General features: G+C 40.7%; 1 protein-coding gene across 4 annotated transcripts in view; it reads left to right on the forward strand.

The window, feature by feature from the left end:
- Positions 1-3,565: 3,565 nt before the first annotated feature.
- The window catches only part of SCAF11 (SR-related CTD associated factor 11), a 73,214-nt gene continuing 55,163 nt past the window's right edge, over positions 3,566-21,616 (forward strand). For 3 of the 4 annotated variants that reach the window (XM_024736413.1, XM_024736416.1, XM_024736414.1), the window contains exon 1: positions 3,567-3,796. The gene's annotated coding sequence lies outside the window, so the exon portion shown is untranslated. Of the gene's footprint in view, positions 3,797-21,616 lie in introns of all 4 variants that reach the window. The other variant, XM_024736415.1, reaches the window with a different exon arrangement.

The raw sequence follows: 21,616 nt of genomic DNA on the forward strand, positions 1-21,616 counted from the left end.
AAATTGAGTTATTTGTAGTGAGGTGGATGGACCTAGAATCTGTCATGCAGAGTGAAGTAAGTCAGAAAGAGAAAAACAAATACCACATGCTAACACATACATAAGGAATTTAGAAAAGCAGCTCTGATGAACCTAGTGGCAGGGCAGGAATAATGACGCAGACACAGAGAACAGACTTCAGGGCACGGGGGCGGGGGGGGGGGGGGGGGGGAGGGGGGGGGGGGGGGGGGGGGGGGGGTACAATATGGGGATATATGTATACATATAGCTGATTCACTTTGTTATACAGCAGAAACTAACACAATTTTGTAAAGCATTTATACTCCAATAAAGATGTGGAAAAGTTTTTTTAAATAAAAAATTAAAAATCATAGTTCTCTCTTTGGCAAATGCTATCATTTGACCTTTGATTAATTTTTATGAGAGAACATTTCCCCCAAAACAAATATGTAAAGAGATTTGTACATAAGTGTAAGGCCAACTGGCCCGAGGCAGGGGAACACAATCAGATTCACAGGTTGCATCAGAACGTCCTCACCTCTTCGGTCAGGCGCTGGCATGGGACCTCCCTTCCTGCTCCCTTACCCCCAGCACACTCCTTCAATATGTAACTTTTTGTGGGTGAACGGGCCGGAATAGCCACTGGACTCCTTGTTCAGCCTGTAGGGCCTTCCTACCGCCCCGTGGCTTACCTCTCCAAACAGCTAGACCCAACCATTCGGGGATGGCAACCATGCCTTCGGGCCCTAGCAGCGGCAGCCGAACTGACCAAACAAACACTCAAACTGACTCTGGCCCACACACTAACCGTGTTTTCCTCCCACCGGCTGGTCGACCTCCTAGGCCACAAGTCTCTCTCCCTCCTGGGCCCCTCCCGCATCCAGGAGTTCCACCTACTATTCATTGAAAACCCAGCTATTTCTCTTGATCTCTCCCCTCGCCTGAACCCGGCTTCCCTCCTGCCTATCTCTGGCACCGGGGGTTTTCCATCGCACTCCTGCCCTCATGTCATAGAAGCCTTCAAGCCAAGAGAGGGACTCTTTGACACTTCTCTTTCAAACCCGGACCGCACCCTCTTCGTATCATGCTCGCTCCCTGTTATCTTAGGTTCCTTCGCAGGCGCATGGAGGAAGTCTCTCGGGTGGCCATAACCCAAATGCTCCTCGGTCCTTACACCTTGCTTCCTACAGAACCCCCCACTGGTCTCCCCTAAGCCTCGGACCTCTGGTCGCCCGACTCCCCTTTCGACGCCCCCATTCAACTTGAAGTAGCCAGAGATCAGAACGCCGCCCCATTACACCAAAGATGTCGGGATGTAAGGCCAACTGGCCCGCGGCAGGGGAACACAATCAGATTCACAGGTTGCATCAGACCGAAATTCTCCAGACCACCCAGTTCCAGGAACTGACCTGGGGACTTTGAACCCAGCCCAGCCTTCCCGCCTTTCGAGGGGCGGGACTAACGGTCCCCCAGGATACCCGAAAAGACCATCAAATAAGGAATACCCTGCGCCCTCCCAGATTCACCACACCCCTTTCCCTTCTTCCCCTATAAAATCTTGCCCAACCCTCGCCCGGGTGCGACTTCTCTGGCCCCTTTCTCTCGGACCAGTGAATCTCGGCCGGGAGTGCTCCCTAATAAAGTTCACTTGAAGCTTTCCTCTGTTTCGCGGTGCCGTTTGTTAAGATCCGACCTTACAATAAGTTTTTACATAAAAGAAGAATGTTGTACCAGAAGTCACTATCTGGAGTTTTACTCCTAGAGGTTGGATTCTCCTGGGTGAGGACGTGCATATATATATGTAACAAAGCTACACTCACATTCAGTCAGATGGCTCATAACAGTGCTTGTTGATCTGGTTACATCACATAATTCTTTAAACAAAGTTTTCAGTGATTGTCTTAGTCATCCTTTATCACATTCTTTATAATGTACTGTTATAAACTCCTCTATATCATTATTTCTTCAAATATCCCAAACACAGTAGAGCCCATCTAAATTCCCAAAGCTCATATCCAAAACTATACATCGTAAAACTCCCAAGACTTTGAAAACAGACAAGGTTGCCATTCATATATTCCTATATGATCCTTTCGCAATTATTTACCAAGTCCTTACTGAGGGACAGGCACTGTGCCAGGAGCTGTTCGCAAAGTGTTACGGCATTGTTCCCAGGGCTCACTGTGTGAGACAGGCACTGAGCAGACCAAACACGCTGAACAGGATGGGGTTGTCAGAGAAAGGAGGGGGCACGGCAGCCAGCCTAGTCTGGGCGAGTGCCGCAGGGAAGTACCCAGTCGGCGGGGTCCCGAGAAAGTGGGGAGGAAAGTCATCCCAGGCAGGGTTCAGGGTGGCTAGTAGAGCGCAACGCGCACGGAAAGGGAGGAAGGGGCAGATGACCCGAAAAGTTGCGAGCGGCAAGGTTGGATGTAACTGAGACTTGGGTGAACCAAGTCTGCGGGGTGGCCCGGAGGCAGAACTTCATCACTCGGGGCTGTTGGCTGGACAACGACGTGGGCGGGGTGGGGGGGAGGGGCTGCAAGGACCCGCTGGTAGAAGAGTAGACACCGACGGCAGGAAGAGTAGTCAGGAGCGTGAAGAAATTGACCGGAAGAGAAACTAAGATTAAAGAGTCAGTGATTTTAAAAAACAGCGTGAAAGGTATTTTTGAGGTAAAATAAAAGATTTGACGACCCGACGGAGAAGGAACTGACAATGGCACGCACGTTCAGTATCGCACGCTCCGACATATTCTTGAATGAATCATCACATGTTACTATCTAACCATCAAGTGGATCCGGATCAAGTTTAATTTTTTTGTTGTGGTAATTAAGACACAGGGATATGCCTAGGCTTGATGAGTCACGTGGGAAACCTCTCCAAGGCTTTTTACAAATGCCCACCCGGAGGGAAGAAAGAGGTGGGCTTACAAGTTATGGCCACTTCAGCCTCCTCTCAAGACGTAATTCAGGCGGGCAACGCGGCTGGGTGAAAATTCAATACACAGCCAAACAACATATCAACACTCTTTTCAATATCAGATTACCATAAAGATAGGATAGCAAATGCCGCGCAAACCCCCTCACGTTCCGGTCCCCAAGACCCTTCTTCATTGTCTTCAGCAGTTTTAGCCCGTACAGCCGCCAAAGCAGGGCGGACTCCAGCGTGCCACGCAGGGCGCATGCGCAGGACCCGGGACTTGGGAGGAGAGCTGAGGTTCTGAGGATGTTTCCCAGAAGCCCGGGCCACTCGCTACCGTCCTCCCTCTCGCTCGCAGGCCGCGTGACGTGACTCCGCCCGTCACGTTCCTCTGTCGCAAACGGTGGTTTGCCAGCGCCCCCTTGCGGTCCGGTTGAGCGCTGCGGCCGTGCACGCAGGGCCAGAGCGAGCGAGTAGGGCAAGCGCGGAGGGTCCCGCCGCCGCCGCCGCCGCAGCCGCCGCCGCCGGCGTCACCGTAGCGCGCCGACCTGTGGTGGCGCGGCTGAGTGGATAGGAGCGGAGCGGGGGGTGAGGGGGAAGAAGACGCGCGGAGCGGGGAGGGAGGAGGCCAGACGAGGCGGGGGGAGGGGGAGCAGCGGTGGCGCAAGCCGCGCGGAGCCGCGCAGCCCGGGTCCGCTCCCTGCTCCGCCGCTGCCACCCGCCCCAGGCAGCAGAGCCGGCGCCCCAGCGGCCCCCGGAACACCTCAAAGCGGACGAAGGAGTCCATGTTGGGGAACTTGGCGGCGGCGTGACGGGGACCTAGGGACTTGCAGTGGGGCCGCCGCCGTCGGAGCCAGCGCCTCGATCTCAGTCGGAGGTAAACACGGGCCGACCCTGGGGGTGGACGGGCGCGGGCAGCTGTCGGGGCAGGGTGGGGGTTACGGGCCGGCGCAGAGCCGGTGAGCGGGCCCGGGGCGACGGGAGGGCGGACAAAGTTTCGGAATCCGCGCGGCCCAGGCGGCGTTCTGCGCACGGAGGAAAGTTGAAGCCGCTTCTCGAAGCGGGGAAAGCTGCGGCGGGGAGGGCCCCCCCTTCCCTCTCGCCACCCCACGAGGGCGGCCCCGTTTCGGCCGCCGCCGCCCAGCTGTCGGTACCCCGTCCCATTTCCTCCTTGTGGCCTACCCGCCTCCCGTCGCCTCCGCCGGCGCAGCCCGTACCCGCCCGGGGGTCCTGGGGGAGTGGGTTGAGGCTAGAGGCTCAGCTACAGGGTCGCTACACGTCCACCCCCTCCCTCCGGGGAAACGTGTCCTTCTGGGCTTCCGGGCGCTCCCTGACCCCCGCGCCCGCTTGACTTGGGAGACTTTGCTTTTGTCAATAGCGTCCAAGCCAGCTTGTGAAACCAAACTTTACTGCGCCGTGACCTCTCGGAGTGCGCGACTAGGGAAGTGCCGGCGCTTCTGAGCATCCGCGTTTACCCCATGCCCTGAATTTCAAACTCTTCTCCCACCGCCGATTTTTAAACCAATTTCCTGGACTGACAACAAAAGGGCCGGGAGATCTAAACTTAGCTGCACCAGTCGCCCCTCCTCAGATACTAGGAATTTTGAACCGTTGAAGTCAAATCTTAGAGATGGCTGGCCGTCTTGCTCCCCATTTTGAAAAATTGTTCTAAAAGTAAGCGCCTGTTTTAGAGTAGTTGATTAAAACATTCAGACTCGAATGCGGAATTTTAAAATATCCTCAAAGTATTTCTGGTACCGCATTACATAAAGTGTCTACGAGGTGAGCGTTTTTCATTCATTTTGGATTACATTTTAACATCTTTGTCATACTACTAGTGAACTAAGATTTTTAGGCAAAACTGACCAAAACGTTTTTAATGTAATGCTTTGGCTAGTAGATGCTGTCCTAAAATTTTCCCAATTTGGGAAATTCACTGAATATTGGAAAGAGCATGTTTAATAGATGCATTTCTTTCATTTTAAGAGAGAAGCTAATTCATACATATGACCACTTACCTCAGTAGAAAGGTATTGAAGTACATTCTTAAATAACTGGTCGTTTTTGTGTTTTATTGGTATTAAAATTTTGATATGTAATCAAGTCTTTTTCCAGACTGTTGCTTTCTCTTTCCTGTTTCTTTGGCAGTTGGCTTAATCATTTCACTTTTTTTGCTCTTGGCTAAGAGCTTCAGTAAAAAGTTCGTGGGACTTTTGTTTTTGTTGTTTAACTTACTGGGCAGAAGAAATGAAACTGTCTTTGGATTTCTTTTGTCTTATACTATCCTATCAAAGATAATCTGAATTTACTTTGTATTTTGTTTATGCATTATGAAGGTTTTTTAAAAAAAATTAGAAATTCTTGTAACTGCATTTTTTCGCTGTATTATTTTTTGGTGCTTGCAAGTATAGTAATAATCATTCCATTTTACATTCAGATAGTGACCTTTTTGCCTCATAATTTGAGTACATCTTAAGTTTTTGGCTGGGTAAGATTTGGATGTCTGCTTACTCTAAGTGTATTCATGCTGTAAAGACACTCTTCACTATGTTAAGGGGGAAAAGAACTGTGGAAGAAAATGGAAAATTGTTCCTAAATATGCTGCCTGAAACATATGTCATGGAGAAATTTTTTTGTATGCCTTTAGGCAGTGGTAACGGGGTTCTTGGGTTAAGATTGAAACTTTTCAGAGATCATTCAGCTTCCCCATAATTCTTGGGGACTAACCAATACTTTAAGCAATTTTCTTTAAAAGTAAGCAATTTTCTTTAAAAGCTGTGCTGTTAATCAGAGATAGGATGAATCAATGCTGTTACATGATGTTGATTCATCAGTGGCATCTTTTAGTAATAAGAGAGTGCAGAACTATCCTACTCATCTACCTAATACAGAACTTGTTTTTTTTTTTTAGTTTCATCAGTGAGAAATAGTTGTGAAACCTTACTAAGGAGAGTGGCAGGCATAAAAGTAATAAAGAATCAGCCCTAGAATAATTTTCATTGTAACTGCCTTTTAGTAAGCTCTGCCATCATTTACCCTTGTCTTTTAGTGATGTAAGTTGGATCTTGACTTACCTTGCCCACTGAAATAATCTTTTCTTTTTTAAATTAATTTATTTTATTTTTGGCTGCGTTGGGTTTTCATTGCTGCTCACAGGCTTTCTCTAGTTGTGACGAGTAGGGGCTACTCTTAATTGCGGTGCGCGGGCTTCTCAACGCTGTGGCTTCTCTTGTTGCAGGGCACGGGCTCTAGGTGCGCGGGCTTCAGTAGTTGTGGCACACGGGCTCAGTAGTTGCGGCTTTTAGTAGCACTGACTAGAGCCTAGAGTTAAAATACTCTTTATCATTTTATTGCTGTTCCCAAGACTCATCTTTGCATTGTTGTGGTCCTTGCGTTTCTTATTTAAAGCCGTGGCTTTGTAATTCCTAGTACTTAAGCACGTAAAAGTTCAATATAAAATTTAAAAACAGCATTGTCATCTCTCACAAAATAATGTCCTAAAAGGTTTGACCATGACCTTTCTTCACCTAGAATCTTTAACACTCAACGGCCAGAGTGATTCTGATAAAACATATCAGATCATGTCACTTCTCTTCGCAAATGGCTTCCCTTCTCAGTAGTAGTAAAATCCATAATCCTTATTATGTTCTCCCAGGCTCTGAGCCTTTTGAGTCTCTTCATCCTCTCTGACTTTATTACTTCACTCTTTCTGTAGCCACACTTCTACTCTACTACTGAAGTGTTCTTTGACTACTCCGTAAAACACAGGCCCTCCTCCCACATTTCTTAGCCCTTTTTAAGCCAGATTTTTCTCCATAGCACTTAACACTTTCCAAGATACTGTAGAATTTACTAACTTAAGTTTATTATATTTTTTTCTTTACTCAAATGCAAGTTCTATGAGAATGGGGTTTGTCAGTTTGGGTCACTGTTTTGTCCCCAAACACTGAACAATGTCTGACGCACAGTAGATACTTAACAAATAGGTAATGAATTAACATGCTTTCAGCTAGAAAACATTAAAAATAGTAATTGTGGTTTGAAACTTGAGACTATGCAAGTCTCATTCTTTTGCATAAACTGCTAATATAACCTGGAAAAAAGAGATGCTAAAATGGAATCACAGTGGCCTCTAACATTAAAAAAAAAAAGAAGAAAAAAGTTTGTTGGAGGAATGTGAGCTCGCAAAGAATACTGTGAAGGTCAGAGAGGAGGTGAGTGTGGTATTACAGAAACCAAAGGAAGAGAGTATTTCAAGGGGAGAGTAGTTAGTAGTCAAGTGATGATGAGAGTTGAATAAGGTCAGAGCTGAAAGATTTTTCTTTGGGGAATCCCCTAGCAGTCCAGTGGTTAGCCCTCCACACTCTCACTGCAGAGGGCCCGGGTTCGATCCCTGGTCCGGGAACTAAAGTCCCACAAGCTGCCTGGCATGGCCAAAAAAAAAAAAAAAAGATTTTTGTTTACGTTTAACAACATGGAGCTCATTGGGTTTTTGAACAAGCAGGATAGTAAACTTATTTTTAAACCAATGCTCTAGTAATTGCATAACTAGATCTAAAAGTACTGGGATCAAAGATTAAGAAATTATCTACTCACATTACAGAAGAGACCTAATGTTTATCAGATATTTACTGTGTGCCAAACACTCTGTTTTAGACATTTTGCATGAATTTTCATTTGATCTTTTCAGCAGCCTTGCAGTATTGGTTGTATTTAATCCATTTAACAGAAAGGAGTCTGAGGCTCTGGAGAAGTTAAGAAGTCAGATGACTTGCTAAGTGTCAGAGCACTTGCAAAGAATCTATACCCAGGGCTTCCCTGGTGGCGCAGTAGTTGAGAGTTCGCCTGCCGATGCAGGGGACGTGGGTTCGTGCCCCGGTCCGGGAGGATCCCGCGTGCCGCGGAGCGGCTGGGCCCATGGGCCACGGCCGCTGGGCCTGCGCGTCCGGAGCCTGTGCTCCGCAACGGGAGAGGCCACAGCTGTGAGAGGCCCGCATACCAAAAAAAACAAACAAAAACAAAAAAAGAATCTATACCCAAGTCCATCTGACTCTTTGGCCTTTAGTTAGTCGTTACGTCAGTTGACCTCCCAAACTCTGCATCAGTGTTGTCTAGTAGTAGAACTTGCTGTGATGATGGAAGTGTTCTGTATCTCTGCTGCCCAATATAGTAGCTGATAGTAACTGTAGTAGATAGTGGCTGTTGAACACTTGAAATGTAGCCAGTGCAGTCGGGGAACAGAATAGTGGTACTGTGTTGGACAGTGCAGATATAGATCAAAAGAATCCCATGAATAATAAAGGAGAGCCTTTTCTTATTAGAGATGGAAACACATATTCCTCATTTGAAAGGAGTACTGTTTTGCTTATATTCTAGTTTTAGATGCTGTAAATGAATATTTGTAAGTAATCTTCTTTTCCTCCCTTTTTTTTAAACAATCTCAAACTTTCAGAAAAGTTCCAAGTGCAGTGCAAAGAACTTTTCCCCCAAAGCTATTTGAGAGGAAGTTGCAGATGCAGTCTCATCACCCCAAACAAGGACAAGGACTTTCTTTCTGTTACATAAACAATATTAAAATTAGGAAATTAACCTTGCTATATTACTACCATATAACCCTCAAACCTCATCCAAGTTTTGCCAGTTTTCACAGTAATTTCCTCTATAACAAAATGATCCAGTTCAGAATTTTGTGTTGCATTCATTTAATTGTAATGTCCTTCAACCTAGAACAATTCCTTAGCCTTTTATTGATTTTCATGACCTTGACACTTGGAAAGATAACAGGTCAGTTTTGTTGTAAAATTTCTCTCGATTTGGATTTGCCTGATACTTCTTCATGATTGGATTCAGATTGTGCATTTCTTGGTAGGAGTATCACAGTGATGATACTGTTTTCTCGTGGCATCCTATCAGATGGCATAATAACAGTTTCTGTTTGTCCCCTTACTGATGATGTGCACTTTGATCACTTAAGGTGAAGTCTCCCAAGCTTCTTCACTGGCAAGTTTTTTTCCTGTCTTAGTAATTAATAAGTACTTTGTGGGGAAGTATTTTGAGACCATATTAAGCCCATTCCTTATCAAACTTGCTATTTGTTGATTCTCAAATTGTCCCAGCTTTGGCCAGGGACCAAAAGCCCCTTCAAGCTAGTTTCTGTGTTCTTTTGACTTGCTTTGAGCACTTCCTTACTTTTTGACACAAGAAAATGTTCCAGGCTCACCTTAAACTTTCCTTGCCACAGCCCTGGAATCAACCATTTCTCCAAGGAGTGGTTTCTTTTAGTGGAGAAAGGAATTTAGAAACCAAGCGCTGTATTTATGTCTCCATCTATATGTAAAAAACCATGAGTTGGTACCAGTTTCTCCAATTTCAGTACACAGTGTTTGCTTTAGTTTTCTCCTCCTCAAAATTTGTAACTACTTTCTTTTAAAAGGAATAGCCTAGCTCCCATTATCATCCTTAGTGTATTTACTTAGATGATCAATCCCTGGTATGTAACCAGTTTCCCATTGCCACTGCTGCTTTCTCCCCCCATCTTGCATAACATTTTCACTCTACTTTGGCTCTGACACCTTGTGCCAGGATGCATTCCTCATTCCAGGCTTCTCTTATACCTCATGCAGAGAGCATCTTGCCATTCTGCTTGAGTTCTAGTACCTCACTCTGGGTTCTTTCACCATCCCTCATGAGGACACCTTGGTCACAGAGTTGGGTTCCCACAAATCCAGGAAGAATAGCAGCATACAGACATGTTCTTTTAAGGATTATAGTTACTTGTTTTTACAGAAGATTATTACATCAAAAGTTATAGTGAAAATTAATGACCAGATATGTTCTCAACTTTTAATTTAACCCCCCTTGAGATTCTCACATCTCTCAGTGATAAGACTGATCTTCCTCCTCATTTTTCCTTTTACCTTAGAGTTCTCAGATGTACTTTTGAGAGAGTCTTCTTAACGTAATTTTAGTAGTAAGGTAAAAATTAGTTGAGTTCTTTTGTATACAGGTTTTGGAGTCAATCCGACCTGGCTTTGAATGCTGATTGTCCCGTATACTACTGATTGTCACCTTTCCTAGGTGACTTAATCAATGTCCCAGTTTCCTCACCTATTTTAATTTTAAGTAACATTTACCTGAGTCCAGTGGTAATAGCAGCTAACTCCATCTCTATCTTTCATCCCCTTAAGTTAGCTCTGTTTAGTGAGTGATTTTCAAGCCTTTTTAGCAGTGTTCTAGTATTGAATCTTGGTGGTGTTTTAATTCTTAGAATGTACTGTGGTATGTGTTTTGAGGGTTAAATGTGCAAAGGTGTGCCAGAGTATTCAGTTCATTTCCTGATATAAAGAAGGCATTCTCTCTACCTTTAGTTCTGTGCTACAGGTTTGTTGATATCTGTGTGTCTGTTAGGTCTGCGGATGAAACATGGCCTTTGCTCTTGGGGAGCTTAGTCCTAATCAGGCCTTCTTTATTGCTCCCCAGTGTTGTTTGTATTTTTTCCTAACTAGTTTTCCATAGCTTCCTCACTTTCCCCCCTTTCTGCTGCTGGATTATTTTCAAAACTCCCAATTTAAACATCTCAGAAGCTACTCTCAAAATAGATAAGTGAGAGAGAGGTGGACGTTTCCTTAGTGATTCTCTACTTTTTACAAAACACAATTTAAGTCCTACCTTGGACTTAAACTTTAAGTCCCTTTACATTCTGGCCCATAATTATGTCTTTGCCCTTATCTTCTATTAGTTTCCTAAATGAATTCTGACTAAATTAGTCCTGACTAAATTAGTCCTGAAAAGTGACCTGTACCTCACATTTGGCACTTAGCATATGCTATTTTGTTGTTCATCTTTTGTATCCTATTTTTGCACTTCCACTTTTTGAAAGGATAAAGTATCTTAATCTTTCTTTGTAGTCCAATGCCAGGCCCAATACCCTAACCATAGTAGTAGTTCAGCAGCTTAAAGTAAACAGGAACAGAAATATAAACATTGAAAAGAGCAGCCACAGCAACATTGCTTTGAAAATTCTCTGGGATCAGTGAAACAGCTTACAAATGATACATGATTTGTTAACATAAATATTTTGTATGCCTGGATGGCCTGTCAAGAAAATTGTTTCTTTAAACTACTGTTCTAACTGGGGATAAAATATTAATAACTTAAAATTTTGTAAGCTGTCATTCACCTGAAAACCTTATCATAGAAAAGCCTTCTTTAGGGGCTTCCCTGGTGGTGCAGTCGTTAAGAATCTGCCTGCCAATGCAGGGGACACGGATTTGAGCCCTGGTCTGGGAAGATCCCACATGATGCGGAGCACCTAAGCCCATGCACCACAACTCCTAAGCCTGCACTCTAGAGCCCTCGAGCCACAACTACTGCAGCCCACGCATCACAACTACTGAAGCCCGCGTGCCTAGAGCCTGTGCTCTGCAACAAGAGAAGCCACCGCAGTGAGAAGCCCGCACACTGCAACGAAGAGTAGCCCCTGCTCACCACAACTAGAGAAAGCCCGCGCGCAGCAACGAAGATCCAATGCAGCCAAAAATAAACAAATGAATGAATTTATTAGGGGGAAAAAAAAGGCTTCAGATAGGGCAGCTTTAATGATTTAGGCCATATTTCTTTAGGAACTGTTGTACATGTCCAGTTACTTGGATGTAAACATGAGTAATATGAGGAAGATGCATGAAACAAAATATCTTTATTGTTTCAAAACTGCTACAGAATTAGATAAAACTGAAACAGAACATGAAGGAGAAACAAATTCAATCAAGCCATTCCAACTTTCTTTGATTATTACTTGCATGATGTAATTTTTCCCCATACTTTTATTTCCGTACTTTTATTTACTATGTCCTTATGTTTAAAGTGAGTTTCTCCCCCCATCCCGCCCCATGATGTCATGATTCCCTCCTGGCTGTTCCTAAAGGCAGCCATGGAGCTCAATAAAAATTTACTTTCCTGGAAAAAGAAAATAAAGTGAATTTCTTGCAGACAGCATGTCAGTCTTTTTAACAATCCAATCTGACAATCTCTTAATTGATGTATTTAGATTATTTGAATTTAATGTAATTATTGATATGGTATGCTCCTTTGTTCCCCATTTACTGCCTTTTTTTCATTCTTAACCTAGGGCTTTTTTTTTTTTTTTTAACATATATCTATTCTTTTTCAGAGTCTTTTCCCATATAGGTTATTACAGAGTATTGAGTAGAGTTCCTTGTGCTATACAGTAGATCTTTGTTGATTATCTGTTTTATATACAGTAGTATGTATATGTTAACCCCAACTTCCTAATTTATCCTTTCCCCACCCCCAACCTTTCCCCTTTGGTAACCATAAGTTTGTTTTCTGAGTCTGTGAGTCTGTTTCTGTTTTGTAAATATGTTCATTTGTATCATTTTTTAAGATTCCACATATAAGTGATATATACGTCTTTCTCTGTCTGACTTACTTCACTTAGTATGATAATCTCTAGGTCCATCCATGTTGCTGCAAATGGCATTATTTCATTCTTTTTTAATGGCTGAGTAATATTCCATTGTATACATGTACCACGTCTTCTTTATGCATTCCTCTGTCGATGGACATTAGGTGCTTCTATGTCTTGGCTATTGTAAATAGTGCTGCAGTGAACATTGGGGTTTATGTATCTTTTTGAATTATGGTTTTCTCTGGATATATGCCCAGGGGTGCGATTGCTGGATTATATGGCAGCTCTATTTTTAGTTTCTTAAGGAATCTTATACTGTTCTCCGTAGTGGCTATACCAATTTACATTCCTACCAACAGTGTAGGAGGGTTCCCTTTTCTCCACACCTTCTCCTGTTTGTAGACTTTTTGCTGATGGGCATTCTGACCAGTGTGAGGTCATTGTAGTTTTAATTTGCATTTTTCTAATGCTTAGCGATGTTGAGCATCTTTTCATGTGCCAATTGGCCATCTGTATGTCTTTGGAGAAATGTCTGTTTAGATCTTCTGCCCATTTTTTGATTGGGTTGTTTTCTTGATATTGAGCTGCAAGAGCTGTTTGTATATTTTGTAGATTAATCCCTTGCTTGTTGCATCTTTTGCAAATATTTTCTCCCATTCTGTATGTTGTCTTTTTGTTTTGTTTATGGTTTCCTTTGCTGTGCAAAAGCTTTTAAGTTGAATTGGGTCCCATTTGTTTATTTTTGTTTTTATGTTCATTACTCTAGAAGGTGGATCCAAGTAAGTCAGTCTTTTTAACAATCCATTCTGACAATCTCTTAATTGGTATATATAGATTATTTACATTTAATGTAATTATTGATATGATATGTTCCTCTGTTCCCCATTTACTGCCTTTTTTGGACTAGGTGAATATATTTTAGTATTCTACTTTAAATTTATCTTTGGCCCTTTTTTTGGGCTGCATCTCTTTGCATTATCTTTTAGTGGTTGCTTGAGATCTTCTCTTGACAACTTGAAATGTGCCTAGTTTGAATTGAAGTGTGCAGTAAATATAAAATACACACTAGATTTAAAAGATTTACTACCACAAAATAATATAAAATGTCTCATTTAATATATTTTTTATGGATTATATGTTGCAGTATTAGTATTTGGACATAATAGGGTTAGTAAAATTTACTGAATTGATTTTATCTGTTTTAACTTTTAAAATATGGCTACTAGAAAATTTTAAATTACATGTGCAGCTCACATTACATTTCTGTTGCACAGTACTGCTCTAGGGATCCTAATATATATGCCAGAGGATTTACTTAGAATTCATATTTACTGGTTGAAGTAAATGTAGAAGCCCTATAATTAATTCCACAGTGACATTTATCTTATGTTGTTATATGTATTAACACGTGCAATGAAATGAAAACCCCATTAGACAATTAGGAAATTTTTGCTTTCAATAATCATATACTTTTTAAAAGGACTTTAGAGGAGAAAAGGTAGTTTCTTAAATATTCCTAAATAGTTACTATTTTGTTGTTGCTCTTTGTTAATGAAACTTCAGTTTTCTCTCGTGTCATTTCTCTTCAGCCTGAAGCACTTCCTTTAGCCTGTCTTTTAAAGTAGCCCTACTGGTGATAAATTTTCTTAGTTTTTCTTCACTGAAATATCTTTTCCATTTTCATTTCATTTTTCTTTTGAGTTAGTCTTATTTGATGCACACAAAACTCTGTCAATTTTAAAATTTGTGCCTTTCACCAAGTTAGGGAGGTTTTTTTGGACATTATTTCTTCAAATATGTTTTCCTGTTCCAATCTCTTTCTCCTTTTTCTGGACATGATTAGAACTTTGGATATTGTCCATAGGACCCTGAGACTCTTCATTTTCCTTCAGTCTTTTATATCTCTATTCTTCAAATTAGATCACTTCTATTGTATCTTAATATTCACTGACTCATTCCTTTGCATTTCCATCCTGTTGTTGAGATCTTATTTCAGACATTGTGTTTTTCACTTCTGAAATTTCCATTTTTTTTTAAATATAGTTACTATTTACCTGCTGAGAACCTCTGTCTTCCTATTCATTTCTAAAGTGTTACTTTCTTCCCCATGGAGCATAACTTATTTATATATTTAGCTTAAAATCATGCCTGACAAATGTGTTGAGTAAATATTATCTAAGGTTATTATACATATTAATAAATCATTCATTCAAAGCTGTTTATTGGGCACTCATTTGAAGGCATGGTGCTGGATCCTGGGTTATATAGTGAATAAGGCAGATCACAGCTTAACAATTTTGTAGTCATTTGAGTCATTAAGGGTGTTACTGCTTCTCACTGTTTGAATATTCTTAATATTTAGTGACTTGGATTAATATTTGTTTTATTTTCTGGCAAAAGGCTGGTGAGTTCCAATCCTACTACTTACCACTGGCTTTGCGACCTTGGACAAGCTACTTAATTTCACTGTATGTAAAATGGAGATACCTTCTTCAAAAAATACTCTAACAGTTAAATGAGATAACTTATGATATATCAGAAAGTAATGGCTAGACCAGGACCAGATGGCTTCACAGGCGAATTCTATCAAACATTTAGAGAAGAGCTAACACCTTTCCTTCTCAAACTCTTCCAAAATATAGCAGAGGGAGGAACACTCCCGAACTCATTCTACAAGGCCACCGTCACCCTGATACCAAAACCAGACAAAGGTGTCACAAAAAAAAACTACAGGCCAATATCACTGATGAACATAGAGACAAAATTCCTCAATAAAATACTAACAAACAGAATCCAACAGTACATTAAAAGGATCATACACCATGATCAAGTGGGGTTTATCCCAGGAATGCAAGGATTCTTCAGTATATGCAAATCATTCAATGTGATACACCATTTTAACAAATTGAAGGATAAAAACCATATGATAATCTCAGTAGATGCAGAAAACGTTTTTGACAAAATTCAACACCCATTTATGAAAAAAACCTCCAAAAAGTAGGCATAGAGGGAACCTACCTCAACATAATAAAGGCCATATATGACAAACCCACAGCCAACATCATTCTCAATGGTGAAAAACTGAAACCATTTCCTCTAAGATCAGGAACAAGACAAGGTTGCCCACTCTTACTGCTATTATTCAACATAGTTTTGGAAGTTTTAGCCACAGCAATCAGAGAAAAAGAAATAAAAGGAATCCATATTGGAAAAGAAGTAAAACTGTCTACTGTTTGCAGATGACATGATGCTATACATAGAGAATCCTAAAGATGCTACCAGAAAACACTAGAGCTAATCAATGAATTTGGTAAAGTAGCAAGATACAAAATTAATGCACAGAAATCTCTTGCATTCCTATACACTAACACTGAAAAATCTGAAAGAGAAATTAAGGAAACACTCCTATTTACCGTTGGCAGCAAGAAGTATCACATACCTAGGGAGACAAAAGACCTGTAACGCAGAAAACTATAAGATACTGATGAAAGAAATTAAAGGTGATACAAACAGATGGAGAGATATACCATGTTCTGGGATTGGAAGAATCAACATTGTGGAAATGACTGTACTACCTAAAGCAATCTACAGATTCAGTGCAATCCCTATCAAATTACCAATGGTATTTTTCACAGAAATAGAACAAAAAATTTCACAATTTGTATGGAAACACAAAAGATCCCGAATAGCCAATGCAGTCTTAAGAAAGAAAAACGAAGCTGGAGGAATCAGGCTCCCTGACTTCAGACTATACTACAAAGCTACAGTAATCAAGACAGTATGGTACTGGCACAAAAACAGAAATATAGATCAGTGGAACAGGATAGAAAGTCCAGTGATACATCCATGCACATATGGCCACCTTATCTTTGATAAAGGAGGCAAGAATATACAATGGAGAAAAGACAGTCTTTTCAGTAAGTGGTGCTAGGAAAAATGGACCAATACATGTAAAAGAATGAAATTAGAACACTCCCTAACACCATACACAAAAATAAACTCAAAATGGATTAAAGACCTAAATGTAAGGCCAGACACTGTAAAACTCTTAGAGGAAAACAGGCAGAACGCTCCATGACATAAATCACAGCAAGATCCTTTTTGACCCACCTCCTAGAGTAAGGGAAATAAAAACAAAAATAAGCAATTGGGACCTAATGAAACTTAAAAGCTGTTATACAGCAAAGGAAACTATAAACGACGAAAAGACAGCCCTCAGAATGGGAGAAGATATTTGCAAATGAAGCAACTGACAAAGGATTAATCTCCAAAATATACAAAGCAGCTCATGCAGCTCAATATCAAAAAAACAAACAACCCAATCCAAAAATGGACCTAAATAGACATTTCTCCAAAGAAGGTATACAGATTGCCAACAAACACATGAAAGCATGTTCAACATCACTAATCATTAGAGAAATGCAAATCAGAACCACAATGAGGTATCACCTCACACTGGTCAGAATGGCAGTCATCAAAAAATCTACAAATAATAAATGCTGGAGAGGGTGTGGAGAAAGGGAATCCTCTTGCACTGTTGGTGGGAATGTAAATTGATGCAGCCACTGTGGAGAACAGTATGGAGGTTCCTTAAAAAACTAAAAACAGAACTACCATATGACCCAGCAATCCCACTACTGGGCATATACCCTGAGAAAACCATAATTCAAAAAGAGTCATGTACCAAAAGACATGTTCATTGCAGCTCTATTTACAATAGCCAGGACATGGAAGCAACCTAAGTGTCCAGTGACAGGTGAATGGATAAAGAAGATGTGGCACATATATAAATGGAATATTAGGCATAAAACGAAACAAAATTGAAATATTTGTAGTTAGGTGACTGGACTTAGAGTCTCATACAGAGTGAAGTAAGTCAGAAAGAGAAAAACAAATACCGTATGCTAAAACATATATATGGAATAAAAAAAAAAGGGAAAGTAATGGCTAGAAACAGTGTGAAAATCACAGCCAAAAGTCCAGTTCTTGGGGCATTTGAAGCCCTAATAATAAGATTAAATTTCGGAGAGGATCGCAGTATCTGCCCATGCCTGATGCTAGCATGAGAAAGTGTTGGGTTTTTTGTTTTTTGCTTTTTTTAAAAGTAAATTTTCATGGTATGTAATAACATTTCTAGGTTAGAATAGTAGTGTATCATAGGAGTAGGATTGTGAAATGCCTCTTTAATTATGTGTGAAAAATTCATTTGAGAACACATTCATCATATACTTACATAACATAATAAAATTGTGTTTATCTCTGAGATAGCTACCTAGGCTGAGTTTAAGAAATTCTGATAATAGGTATGGCTAGAGTAAAGAGAGAGTGGATGTCCTGTGTACTATACAAAACAGTTGCTCCCCCCTCCCCCCGTATTAGTTTCACTATAGCAACTTGTACAATTTGGAAGGGATTAATACAAAGGAAGTGACATTTCTTGAGGAACCAGTCAAAGAATGACATTTAACATCTGTGCAAAAGAGAGACTGATTTCTAGAGTTGAAATTCTGTAATGTAAGGTTTTTAAAATCTTGTTTAAACTGAACAGAGCAATATTTCAGAAGCAATGTTTTGAACCTTGTCCTTTTCCCCCCACTGCTATAGATGAAATTCATTTCCATTCCTCTGTAACAAGCATTTGTGTACATTATTTTATTGTGTTTCCTCTCCTTTAATTCTTAGGATTTGTTTGTTTATTTGCGAATGTTTCCTGTGCCTTACATAATTTTCCCATCTCCTTTTTTGGGAGGTAGGTAGACAGGGATTACCATTTAAATTCAGGAATCTGTCTAAGGTAGATTAAAGGTTAAATTAAAGAAATGGTCTATAGTTTTCCTGTTTGGGGTTAGAATAAAAGTATAAAAAGACTCCAGTTCTTTCACTGCTTCCTTGCTTCCTTCCAGGATCCCCTTTCCTCTTGGTTATTCTGCCCAGATATGAGGGTACATTGCTCTTGATCCCAAGGGCTCCTGTAGTCCTCTTGGGAGGTTTGTTGTGAGGTGAGTCTCTTAACACCTCATTGTTCTTTTTGCTTTTTTGTCTCTAGTAGGCATAAGGTTTAATCTTCTAAATGTAAACTCTACTTTTCCAGACTTGTAACTCTTGCCTTCAGCAGACCTGTAATAAATGTTGAGGAATGGGTGATGGAAAGAAGTGAAAATGTAAGAGCTTTAGGTTTGCCTTTATCATTTAAATTAGTGCTTTAGTAAATGGGGTTGAGAACAAGGAGGTGAGAATCTCAAGGACAAATTAAGATTACATAATCACTTCCTTCTTCTATTCCCTCCTCCATACCTTAGGCAGGGGTGGGATTTATTAGAGAAGAATTGCATAAATATATATTGAAATTATTAGAGCACATATAACATGCTGCTGTTCTATAATTGTTTCTCATTTGGAGAAATAGTGGAAGCCTGTCATATTATTATGGTATCTAACTCTTTATGGTTAAACTATCCAAGCATGTAGAAGGCACTCATTTTTCTTTTTAAATTAAAGTAGTGCATTGTAGGAATATTCTTCTCATAGAGTGGACAACTATCACATAAGAGTAACCCAACTCGGAGTCATCTATAGTGCCTGTCTTCCCCCATACAATGAAAAACCTGCTAGCTCTATACCATCACTAGGGTCTTAGAACGGATCTCTTTTTATAGTTCTGTCTTAGAATTGAGTGGGGTTGTGAAGTTGTGTCTGTTGCTTTTAATCTCTGTGTCTCCCCAAGCAATAGGTATGTGTTGTCTGTGAGACTTTTCAGTGCTACAGAAATACAGGAACCCTCAGATACCTCCTCTCAAGCTCAAATGTGATGTAATTTGGGTGGTCTCTGTGTTGGTGATAAAGACTGAGAGTATGAGTGAAGTCGTCAGTGGAAAAGTACCTTTGTTGAGAAAGTTGATTTATATTCTAGCCCATGATTGCTCTCTCATGTCAGTCTTTACTTTTAAAAACATTTTAACAGTTATTAACATATAGTAAAATTGACCTTTTTGGGGTATGTAGTTCTGTGAACTTTAATACATGTATAGATTTTTATTACTACCACCAGAGTCAGGATTCAGAATGGTTCCCAGAAAACTGCCTTGTGCTATCTTTGTAGTCTAACCTTCCCCTGACCCAGGCAGCCACTGATAACGGTTCTTCATTACTACAGTTTTGACTTTTTGAAAATGTCCTATAAATGCAGTTATGTATCAGTAGTAGGTAATCTTTTGAGACTGGCTTCTTTCACTCAGTATATTGCCTTTAAGATTCATGTAAGTTGTTGAGTGAAACACCAGTTCATTTCTTTTCGTGGCTGAGTAGTAGTCCACTGTGTGGATGAAGGTATCACAGATTGTTTATTTTGATGAAATCTAGTATATCAGTTTGTTCTTTTCTTGTACTATTTTTGTCTGGTTTTGGTATCATGGTAATGCTGGATTCATAAAATGAATTGGGAAGTATTTATCTTCCAAACTCTGGAAGTGATTGTGTTATTGAAATGTTTAGTAAAATTCACCAGGGAAATTGTCTGGGGCTGGAGGTTTCTTTTTTGGAAGACTTTTAACTACAAATGCAGTTTCTTTAAATAATACCGGGGCTGTTCAGTGCTATTCTACTTAATTAGTCTTGCTAGAGGTTTCAGTTTTATTGATCTTTTCAAAGGATGAGCTTTTGGTTTTATTGATTTTTTTTTTTTTCTTGTTTTTCTGTTTTCAGTTTCATTGATTTCACATTTGTTCTTTAAGGATAATTTCACTAGCTTGAAGATTTTAGGTTTTTAAAGTTCTTTTCCATTTTAAACTAAGAATGTTGTTTCACTTCCTTCTGGCCTGTGTCCTTTCTAATGAGAAATCAGTAGTTATTCAAATCATTAACCTATCTTCCCCACATAAGTAATGTATTGTTATTTCAATCTACTTGTAAGATTTCTTTCCTTTGTAATTTTCAGCAGTTTGTCTGTGGTGTGTCCAGGAATGAATTTCATTGGAACTCTCCTGTGTGAGGTTTATGAGCTCCTTGAATGTAGAGGTTTATGTCTTTCAACAAATTTGGGGGGTTTCCAGCCATTATTTCTTATTATTACTCTCCTTTCCTCCCCTTCTTGAGCTTTTGACAAGAATGTTAAAGGGTTTGGCATTGATCCACAGTTTCCTGAGGCACTAATGATTTTTTTCTTTTTCTGTGTTTTTCTCTCTGTTGTTTATATTGGGTAATTTAGGTTGCTCTGTCTTTCAGGTTCACTGACTTTCCATTCTGCTATTGAGTCTGTGCAGTGTATTTTCTATTTTAGTTATTACGTTTTTCAGTTCTAAAATTTCCATTTGGCGGCACTTTATTTCTTTGCTGTGATTTTCTAGCTTTCCATTTGTTTCAAGAGTATTTGATTTTACTTGTTGGAACATTTTTATTACCTGCTTTAAATCTTTGTCAGAAAATTCACCCAATGCTGTAATATCTGTGTCTTCCTGGTGTTGGTTTCTGTGGGTTGTCTTTTCCCATGAGTGTTTGAGATTTTCCTGGTTCTCTGTATGCCAAGTAATTTTGGACATTTTGAACAACTTAACAGGTTACTGTCTCAAGCTCTTTCCTCTCTGTTATATCCATGGTATTTTCTAGATCCCTAGAACACCCCCACACCCCCACCCCACACACTTCTGTCTTGTGGCTAGAAAGCTCAGTCTTTGTTTACACCACTGTGCTGTATACTTTCCACAGTTGCATCTGGAGCCTAATGACAGGAAGACGGGAGAAAAATCAATGAGATTAGCCTAGAGTTTTTCAGTCAGCGAGTATGGTACCTTTCCCTTAGAGTTTTAGGCTTCTGCTGACCCTGCTGCTGTCACTGTTGCCACCACAGGATTGCTTGGGAACTGGGGCATGGGGAATGAAGAACAGAAAGAAAAAAAAAGATTTCCTTCACTCTTGAGTATTGGGAGGCCCCTTTCCTACTCCTTGGGCAGAGCTAGATGGCTTTTCTTAGAGTGCTAGCCTGTGCACGTGCGTGCTTTCGCGCTCTCTCTCTCTCTCTCTTGCTCTCTCTCTCACTAGTGGTCACTTTATAGGTTTCAGGCTTCATGAAGCCCAGCCTGGAGGGAAAATTGGATGGGGGAGAAATTATAAACGCACTACCAGTTTGATAATATATCAGATTTCGGGCTCTTCCCCAATCTACCTGTTATTGCTTACCTTTTAATATTCAGTTAGCTGCTCAGTTTATTCTGTCTAGGTTTTATAGTTTCATTCAGTGAGATTAACAAGGTAGAACGTGCTTATTCCATTTTACAC

The sequence above is a fragment of the Neophocaena asiaeorientalis genome, unplaced genomic scaffold (assembly GCF_003031525.2).
Source record: "Neophocaena asiaeorientalis asiaeorientalis breed wild unplaced genomic scaffold, Neophocaena_asiaeorientalis_V1.1 scaffold134, whole genome shotgun sequence".
Taxonomy (NCBI): Eukaryota; Metazoa; Chordata; class Mammalia; order Artiodactyla; family Phocoenidae; genus Neophocaena; species Neophocaena asiaeorientalis.